This window comes from Ostrea edulis, chromosome 1, assembly GCF_947568905.1.
Source record: "Ostrea edulis chromosome 1, xbOstEdul1.1, whole genome shotgun sequence".
In the NCBI taxonomy this organism is placed as follows: Eukaryota; Metazoa; Mollusca; class Bivalvia; order Ostreida; family Ostreidae; genus Ostrea; species Ostrea edulis.
The window spans coordinates 96,876,401-96,897,163 of record NC_079164.1 but is presented as its reverse complement, the minus strand read 5'-3'; positions in this window follow the sequence as shown (position 1 = coordinate 96,897,163).

Genomic DNA, 20,763 nt, shown 5'->3' with positions numbered 1-20,763 from the left:
TACCCACACCCACAGGGAAGCTACGGATAAAATGGACATATCAGAAGTCGCTGACGAGTTTGTCTCAGCGCGGGATGGACGAGGACTTATTTTTGGACGTTTCTGAACTGTTCAATGAATCAATGTACATTTGTATAATTTGATAAAAATGAGTTTAATGTGTTTAACTTGCATACAACTTCCTTGATATTACTTAACGTAGTTCCACACTCCTGTGACGTCATAGGATTTTGCAAAGTCAATGATTTAATGACAGGAACATAAATTTTGTTGGAGCCTTTTTCAATAGTTATTGTTGAAAATCTTGTTAGCCATAAAATATTTCAAAAGTCTAAGTTATATTTAGATAGTCAATGATATGTTTCAAAATATTGAATCCAAGGACAATAACTCTGTTTTCATTAAATCATTTATCAAGTCCATTATGCAATAGATTTCCTTTATTTTTGACAAACATTTTACCAAGGTGATAAGGAATCATTATCTGTGTCTTTTCATGAAATTACATAAAATTTTAATCCCAAGTGATTTTGAATAGCTCAACTGTATGGTTCCAGACTTCGGTTTTTTATGGGGGTATACATACTCTGGAAGCTATAGATTTGAAATTATTAAGGAAAGGTATGGATTTTTTTTTCATAAATAACTATAAGAGATGTACATCTACTAATATAAACAGAAAAAAATGATATGTAAACCATGCTATAAGGAAAATGTGTCCACATTTGTTTGTTTTTTAACATTTTGGAGAATAACGCTAATTCAATAATTTTACACATATCATTCTAAAACTATGATGAACATATTGAAAATGACATGTGTTTTAGTTATTGACATGTTTCCCGATAAATAAATGCAATTCAAAAATATTTTGTTGTTTTTATTTTAAGATAACAACAAATAACTCTTTCCAATGAATTTCATAAAATCTGCATAGGGGTACATGACTTAATTAGTGTCTGCAATGAAAATTAATATGGAAATCCTTAACTGTTTTGCTTTTTTTCATTACTCTGAATGTTAAATTATTGATTCCAAACCAAAAAATACTACCTAAACCCCAAAAATCCAGGACTAAGGACCCACCTTAAGTTATTAAATGTTTGAATTGAAGACAAATATTGCCATTTTTTCAATAGATGGAAAGATATATAGGAAAATATGGGGGTGTTGGTGAATATATGTACATACTAGCTAAAATACGTTACCCCCCCCCCCCCCTTTTTTTTTTTTTTTTTTTTTTTTTTTTTTTTTTTTTTTTTTTTTTTTTTTTTTAAAAATCCAGTTCGCCGCCCCAATGTCAAAAACTTGCCGACGCGCCTGATCTGACATGTATAAGTAAAGAAAGATGTGATTACATAACACATGGTTACATGTAAATACAGTGTCATATATTGTTCAAAATAAATGTAGCCGTGTGAAAATTTTGTAAACCAGGGGTCGTGAGTTCGATCCTCACTGGGGGCTCCAAATGTAACTCACGATGCGTTGATAGAAATACAACAACAGCGCAAATCCTTGTTAAAAGTTCGTGTTTATATTTCATCCATGTAAATCCATTATCTTGCACAGTTAATGGCACAATAAATAGTATAAATTGAAATGCCCTGTAACAAACAGAAAGCCGCATATCAAAATGACATGAAAATGTACATCACGTCAAATACATATATACATTTTATACATGTTATATAAATAAGTTCGGTGGACCACTTTTATAAAATTGTGATTAAAGTGCTTGAATATCATTTGATATAACTTTATGCTAAGTTTCAAATGATACAATATATGTATATATAACATGTATATATGTATTTGACGTGATGTACATTTTCCAGTTATATTTAGAATAAATAGTAAATGAATTTTTGTTCATCATTAAGTTTAGTAAAAATCTTTACTGTTATTTCTATAGCACCACAAAAAGATTTTCTTTCATCAAGAAACTTTTCACATTTAATCCAAAAAAAAAAACCAAGAAAAAAAACAAGAATCTCATCACCTCATAAACCGGAGTTGCATGAGCAAAATATTGAACGGACAGTGTCTTCCTATGTCCATAGTAGATTGACCCTTGACCTGCAAAACAACAGGGGTCCTCTTCTACTCATAACCAACCCACATATGAAATATCATTACTACCAAGTGAATGGTTCTCAAGATATTGAGCGGACGACATGTGGTCTATCGACCGACCGACAGGTACAAAGCAATATGCCCCTCCTCTTTGAAGCGGGACATACATATTTGAACAATTATAAAGAACAATAGCTTATATGATTGAAATTGCAATTCAAACTGTTGTTAATTGGTATAATTATTCCAGAGAAGTGTGTACCTGCACTGAAAAAAATAACTAGTAAAATACACTAAGCAAACTAGTAAAACTACTGTCCATACAATCACTAATTTAAAAGTAGTTTTTACTAGGTGTTAAGTAAGTTTACTATTTGTTAACTAGTAATTTAACTAATCAGACAGTAAAACATTACTTCAGTCAATAGTAAATATTCGTATGCATTCAGTAGATTTACTAATTTTTCATTCCTGTATTCCATTGCCAAAATTACTAGCATTCTAGTAATTTAACTGATGGGACAAGTAAAATCGCCCTGTTAATCCTTCAAAAAATTGAATACAAAAGATAACATCAAGGACTTTAATCTGAAGTTAAAAGTCGACATGATCTTCTGGTCAATCTTGATTGCGATGGGGAATGTATCTTCTGTGGAATTTCTTGAACCTGTAATCAGGATTAATCAAACTTTTCTTTACACAGGATTGCAAAACAGTCATCAGCATCTAAATAAACAAAAACAGAACAAAATGTATTAAGTTGCATATTAAAAAATATCAAGCTGTGTGTAGGATTTCTAATAAATAAACATTAAGAATTAAAAAAAAAAAAACAGTCATAAGTTCAACGACAAACCTTTTAAGTCAATGTTCCCTCTCCAGCATCCCAATAAAAATGGCGTCTCGCAGAGTAGACCTTGCTGCAGTTTTCGCGGACAACACGGGTCACGATGCTTATGACGTCATATTTCTAGTTACATTACTATCCTGCTTAGTAAATACATTACTTACTAGTCATGAGCAAGTCTTTACGAGGCATCCTAGTTAAATCAACTAGGTATTTTTTTCAGTGTGTACTTTACAGAAGAATTCAGAAACAAGAAGCCCACAGGCCTTATCGGTCACCTGAGTACTAGTGAAAAAGTATCACTACTCCCAAGGGCTATGAAATCTAGAAAAGAATTTCCTGTTCTGAATATCTAAGCTTAATTCTAATGTTTAGCAACAGTATAAAACAAAAAAGTGTTCTTAAAACTTCACTGCCCTCAAAAGTGCAATCACCGACGAAAGGCTTTACATAATATAACAGGTGTATTAACATTACAACATCAAAAGATATGACTAATTTGGATCCATCCTAGAGTCAAAACCTTAGGTTGTGAAATTCACCATTTTTGTACACCCTTTTCTGTTATTCCTAAGTGTGCATTTAGATTTTATACAGTATCAGCAAACTTACACATAAATACTATATACTAAGTTTGGCCCCACCCTGGGGTCAGAACCCCTACTCTGGGGATCATCAAATTCACAATTTTGGTAAAAGACAACCTACTCTTTCTAAATATCTATTTAGTTTCAATTTAGTATCAGTAACACTATATAAGATGTCAATAAAGTGTTTTACACATAGACACTATTTAGTAAGTTTGACCCCGCCCTGGGGTCAGAACCCCTACCCCGGGGATCATGAATCAAAAAACAATTTTGGTAAAGATCTTCCTGCTCTACATCACTATGCATTTAGATTTTCTTACATTTGGGCGGTTCTTGAGAAGATTTTAGAAAATTGGTCAATATTGGGCAGCTTTTGCCTCGCCCCTAGGGGTGCTGGAGTCCAGAAATTAGCAATTTATGTCCCCCTTGTCCCAAAGATGCTTTATACCAAATTTGAAAAGAATTGGACTGGTAAATAGCAAGGGGTTAAAATTTTCAGTTGTTAACACATGACGACGGACCAATTGCAATAGGTTACCTGAGTAAGCTCAGGTGACCTAAAAATAGGAGTGGGAAAATTTGTTGAAATTGACGAAAGTAAAATTGCTAAAAGAAATTGTCACATGGGACGGAAAGTTGACGGTGTTTGGGTTTTTTTCATCGTCTGAAATCCACGGTTGATAACGCTCCGTTCCTTTCTTCATCACCCATGGGTCCATTCATTCCTACTCGCTCGTTCTCATGAATAAATATTTCAAGATATCGTCCAATCAAAGTAATTGTTATAGTAACGGAACTCTTCTGTTTTTAAAGGTAGCATCAACTTAACTTTGCTATCACAAGAATTGTATACCGAAATTTGTCTGAAAGCGTCTTGTTGATTGGACAAATTCGCTCAGGGTATACGATGAGCGCCCAATCAAATTGCCTCAATAATTATTATTCACGAGAACGAGCGAGTAGGAATGAATGGACCCACGGGTGATGGAGAAAGAAAGGAAGCGTAATCAACCGTGGGTTTTCGACGATAGGGTTTTTAGTGGCATTGAAAAGGAAACGAAAAGGTGGTCTTTTTTACAACAGTGGTAGATCGAACATGAGAAAGTCTGCTTGAGGTAATAAAAGCCAAAATACAGCCCGGTACAATAATTAGCGATTGCTGGAAAGCATATGCTATTCTTGGTAAAGAAGGGTTCGAACATTTAAAAGTTAATCATTCTGTAAACTTTGTAGATCCCGATGCAGGGACACACACCAATACTACAGAATCTACCTACCGTGTTTTAGAAGTCATTGCCAGTCAGCGACACAGTTAAATCTCTATACGATGGTTATTTTAGCCAGTCAGCGACACAGTTAAATCTCTATACTGCATCCGAAAAAAATATCTTACAGACTGCCAAGATCCATTCCTTAAATTGATAGAACTCATCAAATCAGTATACGACCCCTCGATTCTCGTGCCCAAACTTACTTCATCAAAGCCAAAGGAACCCTTGATTGCCAAACAACGACTAGTTCTTCAATCCCTCGATCTGATTAATCCAAACAACAGCTTAGATGATTTCATGTTGTAAGGTAGGACAAGTTTTAACTACATTTGACTTGTCGGGGACTGCCGCCCCAAGCTCCCGCTTAGTATAATAAAACGCCGTTGGGATTTTATTTTTATCGCACGAGGCGAAAATGCAAATGCCGGCGTGTTTACATTCCGCTCAGCAACGGCAAGGGAAATAACTGCTCATGCACAGTCGCGTGCTTCTGGGGACCGGTATACTAGAAACTTCCCTTCATATATTCGTCCGTGGGAATCCGGGATCTTTTTACCCCTTTTTTGTTGTAAGAGGCGACTATATGGGTCGGTTCTCGGATGAGACCGCAAAAACCAATGCCCTGTGTCAAAGCAGGTGGGACACGTTAAAGATACGTCCTTGCTCAATGCCCATATGTACCGAGCATAGGCCTAAATTTTGAAGCCATTCACTGGCAACCGAGTAAATCTTGAAGTGGTCTGACGTGTTTTGTGAGTGTGCCGTACAAGTGTTCAATTCTTTTATTACGTGCCCTCATCGAAAACTTTTACCACTTTTGGATTTACATCTGGACTAAATAAGTTTACGTTTGAGTTTATGATATCCGACGACCGTTTTAAGTGAATATTTTGAATTGTGGGGAGACAAAAACAGAAGAGACGAAAAAAAAAATACAGGCAGCACCGACCAGAGCAGTGCTCACGAAGAGTCATCAGAGTCACTAGTTCTTAGGCAAATAAGCGAGGCGAACAATGTGCTATACGAAAATCCACCCGTGTCTCAGTCAACACCAATACACAATCCTACTGCATCACAAGAAACTGAAACAACAAATAATTCGGAAGTAAACAGAAAACTTGATTACATCATGAAGAAGTTGGACAAATTACACCAGATTGTAATTATAAACTGATTGGATGTTAGCGTTCCTTGATACCTCTTCTACAGGATGAAGGCTACGTAGTATGCAACTCTATTCTACTATAGTTTTTTAAACTGTTGCATGCGTGGGTCTTATGGAGTAGTGTATGCCATTCCAGAACCTGTCTTTGTTACTTTTGAAATCGTTGGTGTCTGTGGCACACACTACCCAATCTTTTAATCCGTTCCACTCATTTACTACCCTCAAGCCAAACGAGTACTTTCTGATATTTAAGCGTCAGTGTCTCTTTGCCAGCTTCTTGCTATGTCCTCGTGTTCTGTTAGCCTTGACTAGAGGCAGTAGTTTTTGGTCTACCGGTACTCGGTCCTTGCTGTCAATCTGAACATGCAAGGTGAAGATAACGAACAGTGATCAATCTCATAACTCCTACAAGCAATACAAAATAGATAGTTGGGCAAACACGGACCCTTGGACACACCAGAGGTGGGATCAGGTGCTTAGGAGGAGTAAGCATCCCCTGTTGACCGGTCACACCCACCGTGATCCCCATATCCTGATCAGGTAAACGGAGTTATCCGCAGTCAAAACCTTAGTCTTTTTCCATTTCAGTTGTTTCCAATTCTCTGTTATGTCCATTGTTATCCCGCATGTGGTAACTGTACTAAGGGTTATTATGACCAAGATGCATTACGCCACACTTGCTGGTATTGAATTTCAAGAGCCATTCTTTCGACCAGTCTGCGAGTCTTTCCATATCTAATTGTAACCTTTCTTTGTTTTCGACTGTGGATGTTCTGCCATATACCTTAGTGACATCAGCAAAGACACGAGTTTCACTTCTAACAAAATCAGGCAAGTCGTTTATGAAGATGACAAACAGTACTGGCCCCAGCATGCTTCCCTGTGGTATTCCATTGGTCACGCTCGACCAACTCGACGTATGACTACTGATCGATACCCTTTGTGTTCGACCTTGCAGATAATCGGTTATTCATGCAAGTATCATACCATAAATCCCATACTTCTTGGTCCTATGTGTGGCACGGTGTCAAACGCCTTCTGGAAATCTAAGTACACTGCATCAAGTGGGTCTCCTCTGTCGAGGGCCTCCATCCAATCCCCCAAACAGCTGAGACATACAAGATCGGCCAGGAACAAAACCATGCTGTTCATCACAAAACAGATCATTACTTGTCATGGTAATGTGTTTCATCACTGCCTCGCTTACCAACGATTTCATCACTTTGCACAGTACTGACGTTAGACTGACGGGTTTACAGTTGCCAGGTGTACTCCTATCACCTTTCTTAAATAATGGCGTAACCTGACATTGCGTCCACTGAGCTGGTAGACGTTTAATGTCTAGGGACTTCCTGTATATTATCCATAGCGGTGTTGGGATGCATTGAGTCTCTCTCGGGTGATGTCCATCCGGTCCACATGACTTGCCGATTTTGACGTTCTGAAGTTTCATTAGAATAGATCCTTCAGTGATGTCTGTATCCAGTAGAGTGCTCTCTTTTGACCTGTCTTCCATATCCGGTATATTGCCAGTGTCCTCCCTGGTGAGCACGTTAAAGAAGAACTTGTTAAGTGTATTCGTCATCACTGTGAACCCCACCATCTTTGTCTTTCATATCACTAACTCCGCTCTTAACTGTCAATTTGAACTTGGTGTACTTCCAAAAAGCTTTTGGGTTGACCTTCACCTCATTGGCCAAGGATTTCTCAAAATTCTGACGAAGTTCCCTTGTGTAGGTCCTTAACTTGTTTCTGGCCGTGCAGTATTTTTCATAGTCATAGTGTCCTTCGTATCTGTATATTTTTCCAGCTCCTTTGCTTGGCATTGATTAGTTGCATGCCCTGGTTGTCCATATACGATTGTCGTTTCATCTTCCGTTTTCTTTCTGTTTTTGCGGTAATAGATGGTATGTAACTTAGCATGGCGGAATCTAAAGTTTTACTAAAGTAGTCTCATGCCTACTGCACATTTCTTTCCTCCAGTTCTGCTTTCCACTGAACACTATCCAATAGGTCTCTCATTCCCTCGAACTCTTCCTTGTCATATTTGTACTTCTTTGTCTTAGTGTGTGCCAGCTCAGCCTTTCTCATATAATCAAACACTAATGTACAATGATCACTATCTCCCAACGGCGTTGATGAGATCGCAAAAACCGAGGTCCCGTGTCAAAGCAGGTGTGGCACGATAAAGATCCCTCCCTGCTCAAAGGCCATAAGCGCCGAGCATAGGCCTAAATTTTGCAGCCCTTCACCGGCAGTGGTGACGTCTCCATATGAGTGAAATATTCTCGAGAGGGACGTTAAACAATATTCAATCAATCAATCCTTTATCACATTGTCTTGGTTTGCAAGGACTACATCCAGCACAGATGGTCTTTGCATTACCCGATATCTGGTAGGTTTGTCTACATGTTAAATCAAGGTACTGAAAGTACTGAAAAGCGCTAAACTGATTTCATGAATTCTGTATGTAATGTTAATGAGCAGGAACAACATTAAAAAAAGGTTTTTGCATTATTCTTTATTTTCGCATAACTAAGTAGTACATTTTCTGTAAGAAAATAATAAATATGGATTGGAAGCAATGTCCTGAAACTTTTCAACGTTGAAATATAAATTTTATATGATGTTGTTAAAACAATGGTCACTGTGATAATGTTGATCCCACACTAAACTAAAACCCTGTCCTTGGATCATGAAATTTACAATTTTGGTAAAGGACACCTGTTCTGATTAAATATTTATAATCAGAATTTAGTATCAATAGCATTACCACCGCTGCAGTGGTCCAGAGGTAAAGTGTTCGCCCTGTATGCGGGCGGTCGGGGTTCAAATCCCGGCCGCGACAGAACTCGTTCGTTAAACAGGTAGTGACAGTTCCATCACCAAACTCTCAGTATCAGGTGTAAATGTCACGGGTCCTCGGAGATGGCCTTTAAAACGGATGTCCCGTGTCACAGTAGGTGTGGCACGCTAAAGAACCCTCACTGCTCAATGACCGTAAGCGCCGAGCATAGACCTAAATTTGAAGCCCTTCACCGGTCTTGGTGACGTCTCCATATGAATTAAAAATTATTGAGAAGAACGTTAAACAAGATACAATCAATCAATAGCATTAAAGGCTATGTTATTCAAATATTTGACAAATGAACACTTTATACCCTGTTTAGCTCCCACCCATCTTCCCAAGGCAAGGGTTTCTGATCCGCTCTGCTCCGGTCCCTGGATCATTAAATGCTCTACATGACTGCATTTTTTTCTCTTACAGATGTGATGTTATAGAGAAGAACATTTTTGGTAGAAAATGTGGAAACAGTTGTAATGGTAGTTTTCGGTATAAAGTGTTCAATTGTTATTACGCAACTAAGTTACTGTTGTGTTCCAGTTAAATAGTGTATGAAATATTTTTAGAATACAACTGAAATGAAACAAATCAATAGTTTGATACATATATGTAAGTCACTTATAATAGAAAGGAACAAACAAACTGGACAAAAAAGAAAATTACACATAACCACATACACTAACAAATGCCACATGTCAAAACATGGATTAATGCAGGATTATGAAACGCTTTACATCCATTTCATTACCTTACCAGAAATCATTTAAATACACACATAAACATGCATCTGTATGACTTGTACTACAGAATCCAGTGCATAATTATCTGTAAATAGCAATCAAACCATGAAAGTGGAATTATTTTTTGTAATCAATAATGAAGATATTTTCAATTCAAAATCAGGTTGGAGAGAATCTGAATCCAAATAAGTCCGATAAATACATGTATAACTGAAAACAAAATTTAGGAAGTTATTTAGAAAAGATTTTCATCATACATGTGCAATATTACTTTGAAACTGAATACTGCGTCATCAACAAGAGTGGAGATAGCTCATTTTTAACATGAAAGTTAGTGCAAGAGGATATACTAATTCAAATATGATGATGAATTAGATTAACATATAAGCATGGATTTACATTTAGCAATTGTAGTGATTGTTTGTTATACGTAAATCTAAAAAATAGAAACCCCAAAACCCAAGAGTTTGTACACAGGTACATTAAACGCTGTACTCATCAACTTGTGTGTATTACACGTCTTGTGTAAAAGCTCATATTCATATTGCAAAGGAGACTCATCCGTTTGTCTGAATGAGACATAATAGACATTGCTATTGTTTTAATTTTATAAAACAGTTCTTTATATGAAAATGCTAATAACCTTAGCAAAAAACCAAAAGATTCGAAGCTTTTGTAGGAGTTCTAATATGAAAAAAAAAAAAAAAAACGAAAAAAAAAACAAAAAAACGTAACAGAAGTGACTCGCAATAAATATGCAGGATTTACAACATGTAAATGTAGCTAAATGAGAATCCCAAACTAGGCTCTGAAATGTTACAAAAGTAATTTTCAAACGGTAATGTTCAAACCGCTGTTAGAAATAATGAAGAAGCATCTCACCAAAAAACTAAATGCATCTTTTTTATATGAAAAGATCGTTCAGCGAAAACAAAATGTGGGGACAGGGAACAACGACAGTACATCTATTCCCCTCCCCCTTCTTCATCATTTGTACGTTCGGAAATACATGTAGCATATGCATGTCATTGTCAATTGTTTGTTTGAAGTACAAAGAAATTGAAAACACGATTACTTTTCGTTGTATTTAGCGTGCTGTGGACCGCAAACCATTTCACATTCACGCTCGACACAATGGCAATGTTTATCTAACACTTGTTCTAAACATATGTATTTCAGTATATAGCCCTCGTAAAATTCCACGCGGTGTTTTGAATTATTGAAACCGGGGTATTGTCTTCCATAATATAATATAATATAATATAATATAATGTCGTACCTTTTATCTTTTCCTTTCCCCAAGACTATTATTTTTAGTCTCATTTTTGAAACTAAATCACGAAATCAAATTTGATTCTGTTGACGATGATTCTGAAGAATATCTTGGTCGTTTAGAAATAATAAAGTAAGCTTAAGTTACACCGTTGCATCCTCTAAATTTCTGCATGACCGACTTAGATATATGATCGGGGAAGGTGTAAGCAGTTACGCAATATCGTCCTTCTGAGACACCGATCTCTGTCCTTCGCTGTCAAAGCATAATCGTGCACAAATTCTTTCTCGTTCACGATCGACGCGGATCAGTTAATTTTTTACTGTGTTGCACACATTTTTGCTGCGTCGGACAAAAATTTTACTGAGTCGGAACAGCAGCCAAAACACAAGTGGAAAACCCTCCTGAGTCGTGTATAGCTTAATGACGTAGCTTCTAATTATAGATTGCACCATGCAAATTGATTTCCCTGGCCTTTAAGTGCCATGCGAAGGTAACAATGCAAAGGCACCCTAGCTAAAACGGTTTCATATACATATTCGTATTCAATGTTAGATTTTGAATCACTTTAATTATTACAGACGCAGATTCAAATCGCAATTTTAACTGAAGAATTACCTGCATCTGTGTCTTACTTTCCCCAAGAATGAGGACAAAAATATCACCCTTTTTATACATATTTTATTCATTGTTCAACGAACTGTATTTCCGGGGGGAAAATGCAACTGCAGATATGAATGTTATCCCCGTGCTAGATCGGTTGCAAAATTACGACTACTTTAAACACGACTTGTTGGCTACAGCGATGCATAAATTCGCCTATAGGTGGCGATAAACCGGAAACATGATGACGAAAGCAAAATCCAACTGGCGGCAATAAGCGCTTAAGCTACGCTTAGCGCTTAAAAAGAATCCCTTAAGAATTCTGTAAATAGGTCGCTATCTGAATAGTAAGTACCAGTCACAACACATTTATCCCATTCAATGTTGGGATAATTAAAGTCCCCAACAATAATCAAATCCTAAAATTTACTATCCGCTACTTGACGCAAGAGTTCCATTAAGTATCTGTTATTCTCACTGCTGCTTAGTGGGCTGCGGTACACACATCCTAGTACTATTGTCTTGCTACTGTCAACTTTCACTTCCTTTAAATCTACGGAAATTTGAATTGTAAATATTAAGAACCTCCACTCCAAACTTTGTAGAAACATATATACAGGGGACTCTTACTTCCCCTAGACACCTGATCCCACCTCTGGTGTGTCCAGGGGTCCGTGTTTGCCCAACCATTTTGTATTGCTTATAGGAGTTATGGGATTGATCACTGTTCGTTATCTTCACCTTTCATACATATGCCACAACCTTCCGTGTCGAGGTTGTGGGCCGGTATATGGTACCCTAGCTTAGCTGCAGAACTGTAGCTCTCTGAAAAAATATTTTGACATAACAGAGAGCTACAGAGCCACCCCTTATAAAAACCTTCGATTTATGGCGCACAAAAAGCTGCGCACGGTTGAAGCCTTATATCGTTGTATTCTTGAGTTGCTGTCTCATAAATTTAATATCAAAAAATTCTTAACATATTTTCCTACTATACTTGTGTCTAAACATACCTTCAAATATTCATTAAAGCCCAATACGACCAGAAAACTCCCAGCTTCAAATGATTTCATTTGTTGACGTAGCTATGTTAGGTAGCCGGTCAGTTCGAATCCCGGTTAATTTCCATACTTGCATAATAACGTCTAGATGTGAACTAATATCCCTACAAATATTTTAGCTAAATGTTTTAAATAATATATCATCCCAGTGGCTTTAAATAATAATTATTCAAATAGCTAAACTCACGGCAATGCGGCTTTCATTAGTCTGGTTCGGTCTCCATCCCTGCCACACGAGTGTTAAGGATGTTTGTAGCATTTTCATGAATCAAGAGCTTATTTGACATTTAGAAAAACTATATTTTTTAATTATAAATTATTCGTATTGATGATAAATGAAGAGCGAATACATAACATATAACGAATTTTACGAATAGATACCAACAACAACAGGGTTCGAAGTGACCTGCTACCTAACATGGCTGCGTCAACAAACGAAATCATTTAAAGCTGGGAGTTTTGGGGTCGTATGGGGCTTTAATGAATATTTGAAGGTATGTTTGGACACAAGTATTGTAGGAAAATATGTTAGGAATTTTTTGATATTAGATTTAAGAGACAGCAACTCAAGAATACAACGACATAAAGCCTCAAACGTGCGCAGCTTTTTGTGCGCCGTAAATCGAAGGTTTTTATAAGGGGTGGATCTGTAGCTCTCTGTTATGTCGAAATATTTTTTCAGAGAGCTACAGTTCTGCAGCTAACCCTAGCTCAGTTTCTCCCAATGGTTTTTTGCAGTTCTTGGGTTTCACTTCTGTGAATACAACAATGTCTGGGTTAAACTCCTCTATATGCCGTTCAGTTTCCTCCATCTTAGTGGTGATCACATCAACAGTGCTTAATGAAAGGTGAAGATAACGAACATTAATCAATCTCATAACTCCTATAAGCAATACAAAATAGATGGTTGGGCAAACACGGACCCCTGGACACATCAAAGGTGGGATCAGGTGCCTAGGAGGAGTAAGCATCTCCTCTCTCTCTCTCTCTCTCTCTCTCTCTCTCTCTGCCACAACCTTCCGTGTCGATGTTGTGGGCCGGTACATGATACCCTTCCATAAAATTGCAAGTCCACTTTGTTTAAAACTATCTACACTTGGAGCTTTTATGATGTTTAAGTTTTAATCGCTGCTTCTTGTGCTGCCTCAACCTTGTACGGTAGATTTCGCTCCTTCTTTTTCTGAATGATTCGACCTCCTCTGATAAAAAATATCTGTTTCTCCCTATCACAAATGGAGACAAGAATGAAAACAGTTGAGGGGAAACAGTCGAATTCGAAAAATCAATTGAATTTTTATCTTAAAAACCTTTTATCGAATTTGACCACAAACGCAGTGAAATGTCTGTATGGTTGAGCCAGGAGCAAAAATGTGAGATACAAGCTATTCGTAAAGGTTTTGGCAGCATGTTGAAAGAAAATAGTGACATTAGTAGTCTAAAAGAGTCAGTATTGGATATAAAAGGTAAATCTATGAAAAATAAATATATTAATTAGGAATAGAGAAGTATATAGAGTTTGGGAATGTTTACCGCTTTGGACTCTTTGCAAGTGGGAAAGATCGTCCGATGGTGGCACGGTTCCTCTATCATGGAGATTTGATGAACGTAAAGAAAAGTGCTTACAAACTGAAAGGAAAACATACATATATACTCGCATATAATATGCAATACTAGTAGATGCAAGCAATTTACTCATATATTACACTGACGTAGAACTTTTATTAGGGCTTTCCACCTTTCAGTGGAAAGTCCTATTGTTATTGTTCTGTTTATTATTATTATTAGGGCTTTCCACCTTTCTGTGGAAAGTCCTATTGTTATTGTTCTGTTTATTAGGGCTTTCCACCTTTCTGTGGAAAGTCCTATTGTTATTGTTCTGTTTATTATTAGAGCTTTCCACCTTTCTGTGGAAAGTCCTATTGTTATTGTTCTGTTTATTATTATTATTTTCCTGCCGTCAAAAAAAAATTTCGTCTTAAGACTTATCGAAAAACTTTATAGTCCATCATATAGTACTTCTTGAGAAACGAATACAGTTCACCCTGCGTAATGGAACTTTGACCCCTTACGGAGTTATTTGACCTTTTGCAGAAATCATTGTTAGCACTTCTACTTTGTAACCGTAAATGATAGGAGGATGAAACCTTTTCTAAAACATAGAAGGTAATTATCAGAAGCGAAGAATTTAAAATGAAGGGATTCGGTGTCCCCTAAGGGGAGTTAATGCCTCTTTATGTTTTGCGATTTATTCGTAAAACATGTCAAGCTTGAGCACGGTTTGTCGTAGAGACATGGGACCAACTGGAATAGGATTGGTGACCTTTGACCTTGAAAATTAGGTCAAGGTCATCAGAAAAGAGGAAAAAATAGCACTTTTTATACTCTCTTTCCTGCTTAAGATAGCGTTGAAATATTATATGGGTAAGTATTGACTTCTTGATTGGTTTTGATAGTATGCATTACAACTTTGAACTTTGACCCTTCTGTGAATTTCGGAGACTCGCATCGAAAACCTTGTTATCGCTACTCCTACTTAACGGAAAGTCATAGAGACACGAAACCTTCGCTAATGAATTCACAGTAAAACCCTCTTGCAAAGAAAAAATAATAAAAGGGATACGAAAACCCTTAAGCATAGTTATTGCCCCTGAAAGTCTCCAATATCATTATCTAAGCCTATAACTTTTATATTAATATAGATAGAGACATGGGATCACTTACATTAAGAGCGATGACCTTTGACCTTCAAAATGAGGTCAAAGGTCAAGGTCATCATCAAAATTAATTTTTTTCCATTTTCAAGGTCTTTCAAAGTATTTTTAGCATTGATAAGCTAACCGAAAGTAACCGAAAATCCCTAAACAAATTATTGCCCCTGAATGTCTTGATTAACATTTTTTAAGCTTATAGCTTTTACATTAATATAGATAGAGACATGGGATCACTTGTATTAAGAGCGATGACCTTTGACCTTCAAAATGAGGTCAAGGTCAAAGTCATCGTGAAAATTATTAATTAAATTTTCTTGGTCATTTTGAGATTCGTACATCATCTTAAATATTCTTAAATATCTTTTTTTTAAATCATTGTAGGTGGAAAGCCCTCTAATTGTTTGCGAACAATTAGGATCACTAGTTAGGTCTTTCCAACTTTCTGTGGAAAGACCTTTTGATATTGTTCTGTTTTTTATTATTATTATTTGTCTTCTTTTCTTTCCGCCGCGAGAAGCTCTTGACGTTTTAAGACTTATCGAAAAACAATGTAGACCATCATATTTGACATCTCGAAACATGATCAGATCTCACCCTGCGTATTTGATCTTTGACCCCTAACGAACTTATGGGACTTTACGCGAAAAACCCTTGTTATCGGTTCACCTCGAAAACTGTAAATGATAAGAGCATGAAACTTTCACTAAATTCTTTAGTCGATCAAGCTGAAGCGTTGTGATGTTTACTTTTAAGTTTTCGGTGATCCCTAAAGGGAGTTAATGGCCCTGAAAGTTTACAATTTTTACGGAAAAATTCAAAACTCCTAAAATATAAGTCGTAGAAAGACGGAACCAACTGGAATGGAATACTTGACCTTTGACCTTGAAACTCAGGTCAAGGGTCAAGGTCATCTGGAAACTGTGAAAATAAGCACTTTTCATACAGTCTAAAGCATAGAAAGTACAGATAAAGTGTTGTATGCACAAGTAGTCACAAACCAACTTATTCCAACGCATTGCATTACGACTCTGAACTTTGACCTATCTTCAATTTACAGCGACTTGCGTAAAAACCATTGTTATCACATCAGTATGGAAACCGCAAATTGTACGAACACGAAATGTTCACTAAACTTATTGCGTGATCAATTGTAAAAAATGACTTCCTGTTTTTGATGGTCTCTCGATCCGTAACGGGAATTAATGCCCTTGAAAGTTTTCGATTTCGCGTAGAAATTTACAACTCCTAAAGTATTTGTCCTAGGAAGACAGGACCAACTGAAGTGACCTACCTGACCTTTGACTTTGTAAATTAGGTCAAGGTCAAAGTTCAAGGTCATTTAAAAACTTTGAAAATAAGCAATTTTCATACAGTCTAAAGCATATAAAGTACAGCTAAGGTATAATATGCACAAGTAGTCAAGAACCAACTTAAGTCAACGCATTGCATTACGACTCTGAACTTCGACCTTTCTTCGATTTACAGCCACTTGCGTAAAAACCATTGTTATCACTACAGTATGAAAACCGTAAATGGTACGAACACGAAATGTTCACTAAATTTATTGCCTGATCAATTGTAAAAGATGACTCCCTGTTTTTGATGGTTTCTCCATTCGTAACGGGAATTAATGCCCTTGAAAGTTTTCGATTTCGCGTAGAAATTTACAACTCCTAAAGTATTTGTCCTAGGAAGACAGGACCAACTGAAGTGACATTCCTGACCTTCGACTTTGAAAATTAGGTCAAGGTTCGTAAGATATGTCCGATTTCCATTTTTCAAAAAATCCTCTTGTCCGGGGGTAATCTAAAAAAAAACGACTAAAGAGGAACAAATGAAACTTTCAGGTATTATAGATCTCTCGATTGTATAGTGCATGCACATTAATTTGTTTTTCCTTATCACTTCCGGTCGTAACCGGAAGTGATTGAAAGAATCACTAATTTCAAACTTTTTCTTTGAAATTGAAACCTACACTAGTTTATTAAGTCTCTTTCAAAGTATCCAAAGAATGTTGACCCCGTCGGTAGTCAAAACAGCTGCTTCTGGTTTCTCGATGAAATACTCTTATACCTTTCATCTTTGTGCCCCCTATAAATCGCGTTTATATTTCAAGTGTTTGATATGATTTTCAAATGTCTTAAGAACAGTATCAACATCTAGAGTTTAGATAATTTTATTTTTCAAAATTCACTTCCGGTCGGTAGTAAGCCACTACTTTTTCTTTCTTTAGTCTGCTTCTTTATCTTGAGAACTCTTTCAAATAGAGACGTGAAACTTTCATTGAATATAGACAATAGAGAGTCGCTGTGGTTTATGGAAAAACACATCTGAATATTACTTCCGGCCGTCACCGGAAGTTACGAAAAATGGATGAAAACTTCATTAGCACACCTCTCATGTCTTGAAAAGGCACATTCTCTGATATATTTGAATGATTCTCGTAAGAACAGAAAGCTGTGTACCGGAAGTGTTCAAACGGAAGACCTACTCATTACTAGTAATGAGTGTCTAGTTATTATTATTATTATTATCATTATTTTCCCTTTCGTCTCCGAGACGGTTGGATGGATTTTCATGAAACTTTCACAGATTATGGAGAACGATGGTACCTCGAGGCAATAATATGCATGTAGATTTAAATCAGTTTAAGAATATTATCATTTAGTCTTTAAAAACCTCTATAATATGCCGTTAGCGGAAGGGTAATAAGAAAGAAATCAAACGCAATCTAGAGCATTTCAAATCATCCGTAAAGGCGACTAATTGTTTCAAAATAATCATTTGATATTCATTGCCCCTAGATGCTTGAAAACACGATGAATTGATCTCATTTAAAGTACACCTTTATGAAATGTTACATTTGTTAAATGTTGACTTTTAGTATGATGAATAATATCTACTCATAGAGTCCAAGAAATGTTGGGTAACAGACTAGAACCTCTGAATTCTTAATGAACACCAATAAAAATAAATGGACTCGTTTGAAGTACCTTAAAAAGTGGACAGGAATGAAACTGAAATGTCGTATTACCATTATATATTGATATTAATTAGTGTTTTCTCTCCTGGCAGTCCCACGATACCGCTAACGTAATTCCAGAAACAACGCAGATACAACACCTGCTCTCATTCTATGATCTATAAATTATGTCAGCTAAATATTTTTTTATTCACTGCAATTCGCTGTATGGAACCGGGAAAAAAACTGTCTACAATTACCACAGACAAATTCCTCTCTTGCATATTACATGTAAAAAAAAAATAGAATCCACCACTGCTACTTGCTTGGTCATAAATTAAAGCCATTTTTATGTTCCCCAAACAAAGTTTGGGAACATATTGTTTTTACTCTGTTTCTTCTTCTTCTTCTTATTATTAAGGTCTTCTGTTACCAACGGAAGACCTTCTAGTGATTGTACTGTTTATTAAGGTCTTCCGTTACCAACGGAAGACCTACTAGTGATTCTATTGTTTATTATTAGGTCTTTCCACCTTTCTGTGGAAAGACCTTTTGATATTGTTCTGTTTTTTATTATTATTATTATTATTAGGTCTTTCCACCTTTCTGTGGAAAGACCTTTTAATATTGTTCTGTTTATTAGATCTTTCCACCTTTCTGTGGAAAGACCTTTTGATATTGTTTTGTGTATTATTATTATTATTTGTCTTCTTTTCTTTCCGCCGCGAGAAGCTTTTGACGTCTTAAGACTTATCGAAAATCAATGTAGACCATCCTTTTCGACATCTCAAAACATTGTCAGATTTAACCCTGCGTAACTGAACTTTGACCTTTAACGAACTTAGAGGACTTTATGCGAAAAACCCTTGTTATCGGTTCTTCTCGAAAACCGTGAATGATAGGAGCATCCGACCTTTTCCAGAAGATAGAAGTGACTTGGTCCAATTGACATGGGAATTCAACCAAAGGATTCGAGGACCCTTTCAGGAAGTTAGTACCCCTCATGTTTTACGGTTTCTGCGTAAGAAATTGTCGACTCCTAAAGTATTCGCCGTAGAGACACCGAACCCACTGGAACGGGTTGGGTGACCTTGACCTTGAAAAATAGGTCAAGGTCAAAGATCAAGGTCATCCCAAAAGACCAGAAAATGGCACTTTTTATACCCTCTTTCCCGCTTCAGATAGCAGTGAAATACCATATGGGTCAGCATGGAATTCTGGACTGGTCTGGATATTACGAATTACAACTCTGAACTTTGACCACTCTGCGAATGTCGGCGACTTGACGTCGAAAACCCCGTTATCGCTACTCCTACTAGACTGCAAGTCGTGGAGAGGGGAGACCTTCGCCGATGAATTCACGATAAAACACTCTCGCACAGAGAAGTTGACCGAGGGAAACAGAAAACCCTGAAGCACTGTTCTCGCCCCCGAAAGTCTCCGAAGTCGTCATCGGAGCCCACAACTTTTTCACGGATGCAGATAGAGACGCGAGACCACTTAAATGAAGCCCCGTGACCTCTCTGACCTTCAAAATGAGGTCAGGGTCTAAGGTCAAGGTCACATTTTTTCTCCCATGGGGTGTTTGAGGTTTGACCTTGAAAGTGGGTCAAGGTCAAAGGTCAAGGTCACACCTCCAGGGGCCAGTCTCCACGAGTAAGGCCAACCCACACATCACGCCTGTCGTCCCGGGACCAAGGAAGAAATCCCCCACCCTTCAAGTGATCTGTCTGTGATCAGCTGTTTATATGTACACTATTTTGACCGGTCGCATGCCCAACAACAGGATTCTAGCTAATCTGACCTACACCTACACATCTGACTTACACCAATTTCTTCCATTTCATGACTGTCTTGTAAATCAAACATTAATTCCATTTACATTCATGAAAAGACATAGGCCAAATTCAATTATCTGCCTGCATCAACATAAAGACTAAGTTTTTTTTATGATCATGATGATGCAACTTTACTCGACAGTTGAACTCATTGACATTCCATCCTGACTGTCATTGTAAACAAATAAACACTTACCTGCAGGGTCAGATGGGATGCAGTATTCCTATTCTCCGTTCAGATCCTACACTCAGAAACTTTTCCTTTCCCCGGCCGCCATTTTGTTTGGGGTAATTTGTCACTCAGCCTAAATCCGTATGCATGCCTCCTTGGGTGAAATGACTGAAAGACATTGTCTCCGTGATTTAAAACACATAGGATGAGCAATTACAAACTGTATATTAAATTAAACAATCCACAACACACACGGTAAAATCCAGTGCATCTTCACAACATCAACATGAGGCTTATAGACTCCCAGCATGCACGAGCAGTTACAATCTCTGAAAATGTCACATCCGGTTTCTTTGCACCTCCAAATATCCTATCTAACAGGTCTAAAGTCACCCCAAACACCTGCACAAGTTTTATTACACTTTTACCTGATATGTGCCGGTTATGAAACACCCAAACCCCTTTTTTCCAATATTTGACCGCCGGTACTATTGTGCGAAACCAAGGCCTTAATCTCCAACACTACAACACTCAAGGCGGCAAATTTGAATTTCTTTTCTAGCCAAATCAATTTTTTGGCCTCATTTGATCTACTGAAGAATGGATCAA